This window comes from Dendrobates tinctorius, unplaced genomic scaffold (assembly GCF_039654945.1).
Source record: "Dendrobates tinctorius isolate UK_male_01 unplaced genomic scaffold, ASM3965494v1 ptg000171l, whole genome shotgun sequence".
NCBI classification, from domain to species: Eukaryota; Metazoa; Chordata; class Amphibia; order Anura; family Dendrobatidae; genus Dendrobates; species Dendrobates tinctorius.
The window spans coordinates 278102-284105 of NW_027361838.1; the positions used below are offsets into that span (position 1 = coordinate 278102).

Genomic DNA, 6004 nt, shown 5'->3' on the forward strand with positions numbered 1-6004 from the left:
CGCCGTTTGACTTTTTCAACGCAAAATTGGCTGGAATTGAAATTGGACGCCATGTCATGTTTGGAGAGCCACTGATGTGCTTAAACAGTGGAAACCCCCACAAGTGACCACATTTTGGAAACTAGACCCCCCCAAGGAACTTATCTAGATATGTGGTGAGAAATTTGAACCCCCAAGGGCTTCACAGAAGTTTATAATGTACAGCTGTAAAATTGAAAAATCATATTTTTTTCCACAAAAGTGATCTTTTCACCCTCAATTTTTATTTTCCCAAGGGAAACAGGACCCCAAAAGTTATTGTGCAATTTGTCCTGGGTACGCCGATACCCCATATGTGGGAGTAAACCACTGTTTGGGCGAATGGCAGAGCTCGGAAGGGAATGAGCGTCGTTTGACTTTTTCAACGCAGAATTGGCTTCATACCATATCACATTTGGAGAGCCTCTGATGTGGCTAAACAGTGGAAACCCCCCACAAATGACACCATTTTGGAAACTAGACCACCCAAGGAAATTATCTAGATATGTGGTGAGAACTTTGAACCCCCAAGGGCTTCACAGAAGTTTATAACGTACAACCGTACAATTAAAAAATAATATTTTTCCACAAAAATGATCTTCTCACCCCCAATTTTTCTTTCCCAAGAGAAACGGGACCCAAATACTTATTGTGCTGATACCCCATATGTGGGGGTAAACCACTGTTTGGGCGCATGCCAGAGCTCGGAAGGGATGGAGCGCCATTTGACCCAAAATTGGCTGGAATTGAGATCGGGCGCCATGTCGCGTTTGGAGAGCCCCTGATGTGCCTAAACAGTGGAAACCCCCCACAAGTGACCCTATTTGGGAAACTAGACCCCCCCAAGAAACTTATCTAGATGTGTTTTGAAGAGCTTCACAGAAGTTTATAAGGCCAGAGCGGTAAAATAAAAAAAAGCACATTGCTTCCACATACATGATCTTTTCGTCCCCAATTTTTTTATTTTTCCAAGGGTAACAGGAGAAATCGGACCCCAAAAGTTGTTGTCCAATTTGTCCTGAGTACGCTGATACCCCATATGTGGGAGAAAACTTCTGCATGGCCACACATCGGGGCTCGGAAGGGAAGTAGTGATGTTTTGGAATGCAGACTTTGATGGAATGTCTGCGGGTGTCATGTCGCGTTTGGAGAACCTCTGATATGCCTAAACTGTGCAAACCCCCCACAAGTGACCCCATTTTGGAAACTAGACCCCTTAAGGAACTTATCTAGATGTGTGGTGAGCACTTTGAACCCCAAATGCTTCACAGAAGTTTATAACGCAGAGCCATGAAAATAAAAAATCATTTTTTCCCTCAAAAATGATATTTTTCCCCCCAATTTTTTTATTTTCCCAAGGGTAACAGGAGAAATTGGACCCCAAAAGTTGTGCAATTTGTCCAGAGTATGCTGATACCCCATATGTGGGGGGAACCACTGTTTGGGCACAAGGGAGAGCTCGGAAGGGAATGAGCGCCATTTTGGAACGCAGACTTTGATGGAATGTTCTGTGGGCGTCATGTTGCATTTGGAGAGCCACTGATGTGCCAAAATAGTGGAAACCCCCCACAAGTGACCCCATTTTGGAAACTAGAACCCCCTAGGAGCTTACCTAGATGTGTGGTGAGCACTTTGAACCCCCAAGTGCTTCACAGAAGTTTATAATGCAGAGCCGTGAAAATAAAAAATATTTTTTCAGACAAAAGTGATTTTTTAGCCCCTATTTTTTTTTATTTTCCCAATAGTAACAGGAAAAATTAGATCCCCAAAGTTGGAAAATAGTGGAAACCCCTCAATTCTAGCTCCAAGCCTAACCCCAATACACCCCTAACCCTAATCCCAACCCTAATCCTAGTGCTAATCCCTAACCCTAATCCTAATCCTTATCCCAACCCTAACCCTAATCCTAGCCCTAATTCCAACCCTAATCCTAATTCTAACCCTAATCCTAATTCTAACCCTAACCCTAATTCTAACTCTAACCCTACCCTAATTCTAACCCTAACACTAATGGAAAAATGAAAATAAATATATTTTCTTTATTTCATTATATTTACCTAACTAAGGGGGTGATAAACGGGGGGGTTATTTATTATTTTTTTATTTTGATCACTGTGATAGGGTTTATCACAGTGATCAAAATGTACCTGAAATGAATTAATGGAATCTGCCGGCCGGGAGATTCGGCGGGTGCACTGCGCATGCGCCCGCCATTTTCTTCCCGGACCAAGATGGTGGCACCCACCAGAGGAGGCAGGAGGGCCCGGGGACCACAAGGACCAACGGGAGGTACCGGGGGGGATCGGGGACCCGTTTTCTCTCTCCTCTGATTTGTGATCACATCAGAGGAGAAAGAAATTACATGCAAAATCATGTTTTTTTTTGCGGCCACCGTTATACGGGTAATAACGGTGATCGCAAAAACCGAGTTGGTAAAAACCGACCTGATTCATGTTCTTTGGAGTCTCGGCTACCCCCGGCAGCCAAAACCCCAGAGAAAATCCAACTCTGGGGGCGCTATACACTTTCTCCACAGCGCCGTTAATTAATGGAGGTGTGGTTTAAGTACCCTTAACTACCGCCATTAAAAGGCGTATTGGCAGTCGTTAAGGGGTTAGAAAATGCTCTTTTGAGGCGAAAGGTGACTCTTTTCGATCGCTGATCTGCAATCTTTGTGAAAGTCCCCAAGTCCTCAATACCCACAATGCTTACATAAGGTGTAGGACCAATAAATCAATCCCAAACAAATCACATGAAAACCATATGAAAGGTCATAATATTGCATAAAAGCAGAATTGCACACTTTATATATACTGTATAATAGATACAAATGCAAATTTTTAGAAGTGTAAAAAAAAGACAAGAAAAGGGGAAAAAACTAAATTAATAATGAAACTTTGTTTTGTTACGTTTGCTCAGACCATCAGGGGCTCTAGTGCCCAGACTGTATATCCAGAAAGCCTCAAGGGAAAGGAGACATCTCCTCATTAGATATTAGAGAAAACTTTTTGACAGTTAAGGTGATCAATGAGTGGAACAGGTTGCCACGAGAGGTGGTGAGTTCTCCTGCAATGAAAGTCTTCAAAGAGAGGCAGGACAGACATCAGACTGAGATGGTTTAGTGAATCCTGCATTGAGCAGGGGGTTGGACACGATGACGCTCGAGGTCCCTTCCAACTGTAATATTCTGTGATTCTATGATTCATAGCCCCCCTATGTAGAATGTTTTTTACATGTTCTATCCCACATATTTGTAAGTATGTAATACTCCATTGGTGAGCTTAAGAATAAAAAGTTAAATCAAAGTTTTATTTATATATATATATATATATATATATATATATATATATATATATAACTAAAGAAATGGATGAAAATGTAACTTAGGAAGTGTTAATTTGATTAAACAATTTATCTTTTATCACTTGTGACATCAAGCCATGGATTGCCTCAATTGTTGTTTTACAGCTGTCTCGTGTCGCTTTGGCTAGTTTGTCTTCAGACTTTCTATCATGTGTTTCTAATCCCAACATGAAGATACCTCGGCCAAGTTGGGCTTCAGATTGCTCTAGTTTCTCAGACAAGTCAAACACCTGTCCTGTCGTGTAGTCGGCATTCGTCAAGAGACTGGAAGAACTTAGTGTATTCACCCAGTACTTATTCCAGAGAAGCTCCAGCAGCTTGCGGTCAAGAGAAGACTTGAAATAGGTCACTTCCAGAGTGTAATACTGTTTACAGTGCACACCAAAATCTTCTATTTTATTCAAGGGGATCGTCTGATATTCTGATGGACCTTCATCTGGAGGCTTGTACCCCTTTGGGTAAGTTCTGAAAGCTCCTAGATTGACTTTGCCTGCAGATATTGTCCTGGTTGGATCAATCACAACAGCAACAAAGGGTTGCTGGAATTGTTGATTTAGCATCTGAGTGCTGACGTCTATTCCTGACAGCCAGCAGCCATAGCCTGGGTGACTGTGGTACCAGCCTACTGCATTTTCAAGTCTTCCAACCTGCTTTGCATTTTTGATGTACGCAGCCATGTACTCGTAGGCAGCCGCCTGGGCGTTCACTCGGGTTTCAGTTCCTTCCACTGGTAAAGCAAATCTGTCCATAATAATCATGGTTTCTCCATCCACCTTTCCCAACATCAGACCCATCACCTCCAGGTTTCCTCCTGATCGGGCGTGCATAACCATCTTCAGCAGTGCCAGAGCGGAGACTTTGCAATACTTGAAGTAATGATTGTCCTTAGTCCACGGCTTGGCGGCCAGGATCTCCTGCTGCTGCTTCTTGTCATACTTGTAGATCTCATCAATGCTCTGCACCTCCTGCATGTTACTGGACAGCTCCCAGGTCTTTTGAGCCACACTGCCACCAGCCACCATCTTACGCCATATTCTGTGATTCTATGATTCATAGCCCCCCTGTGTAGAATGTTTTTTACATGTTCTATCCCACATATATGTAAGTATGTAATACTCCATTGGTGAGCTTAAGAATAAAAAGTTAAATCAAAGTTTTATTTATATATTAAGTATATATATATATATATATATATATACAGTATTTGCTATTAGGATATGTTCATTATTTTGATATATGAGGCAGACTCAAGCTCTATTAGGGTTTGTTTGGTTATCACTAGTTATAGCCTTTTGGCTTTTTAAAATATTTTTAGTGCATGCCTTGGCTTATATGTAAATAAACATTGAGTTTCTATTGGTGATCCCGCTTATTGCATACTTTTTTCCCCTTATTGTCATTAGCTTTCCGTACAGTTTAACAGCCATTACACGTCTCCACACATTATGATGGCCCCTACACAAACTTCCACACAGTATGACAACTGCAACATAACCTTTTACATTGTTTCATGGCTCGCACACTTTATCCCCCCAAATAGTATAATGCCCCCCCACAGAGCCCTGCAAACTCTATAATGGTCCCCACAGAGCCCTGCAAACAGTATAATGGCCCCTACATTGCCTTTCAAATAGTGTATTGGCCACCACATAGCCCTGCAAACGCGATAATGGCCCTCTTATAGCCCTGCAAAATGCATAATGGCCCCCACATAGCCCTGCAAAATGAATAATGGCCTCCACACAGTCCTAAAAATGTATAATGGCCCCTACATTGCCTTTCAAATAGTGTAATGGCCCCCACATAGCCCTGCAAACTGGATAATGGTCCCTACATAGCCCTGCAAACTGTATAGTAACCCCCACAGAGCCCAGTAAATGGTATAAGGAGCCCAACACAGCTATGCAATCAGTTTTAGGGCCCACACACAGATCTCCAAACAGTATAATGGCCTCCAGTGATTAAAAAAACAAAACTAAACTAAAAGTACTTGGCTCTCCTAGTTCCCCTGCTGCTCCGGTCTCTGCAGCGCATGTTCTGAAGCTCTGCCCTTAGATGTCAGAACTCAAATGCACAGGGAGAATGATGGAAGATGGAGCTGATGGCTTCCTCTGCCATAATTACTTTCATTCAACTGTATCAACATTCAGAATGCTGATAAAGTTAAATGTGCAATGCTATGTGAGGGAGGACCAACTCACAGGCTCCATAGCAGCCACATGGTCTGGTCTGATACACCACTGCTTTGGGATTGTTTTTCAGCAACTGTAACTGGGTCTTTAGTCAAAGAAGAGGGGATCATGAACAGTTCCAAATATCAGTTGATTTGGCAACAAAACCTAAAAGTCTTGCGCTAAAAGCTAAATAGAAAGATGAATTTACTTCCAAATTAACAAAAAATGGCTTTGCCAAAACAAGATCGGAGTTGTAGAATGGCCCAGAACTGAATCCGATTAAAAATCTGTGGGTGACCTGAAGAGTGCGCTGTACTCAGGAGATGCCCTCACAATATCACAGATTTGGAGCACTAATGCAAAGAGTTGAGGAGGAAGATTGCCAATTCTAGATGTGCTATGCTGATAGACAACTACCCAAAAAGACTTAACACAATCAAATTCAAAGT

General features: G+C 42.2%; 1 pseudogene; it reads right to left on the bottom strand.

The window, feature by feature from the left end:
* Window positions 1-3380: 3380 nt before the first annotated feature.
* LOC141053772 (COP9 signalosome complex subunit 5 pseudogene) lies at window positions 3381-4403 on the bottom strand (annotated as a pseudogene).
* Between the last annotated feature and the right edge of the window lie 1601 nt (window positions 4404-6004).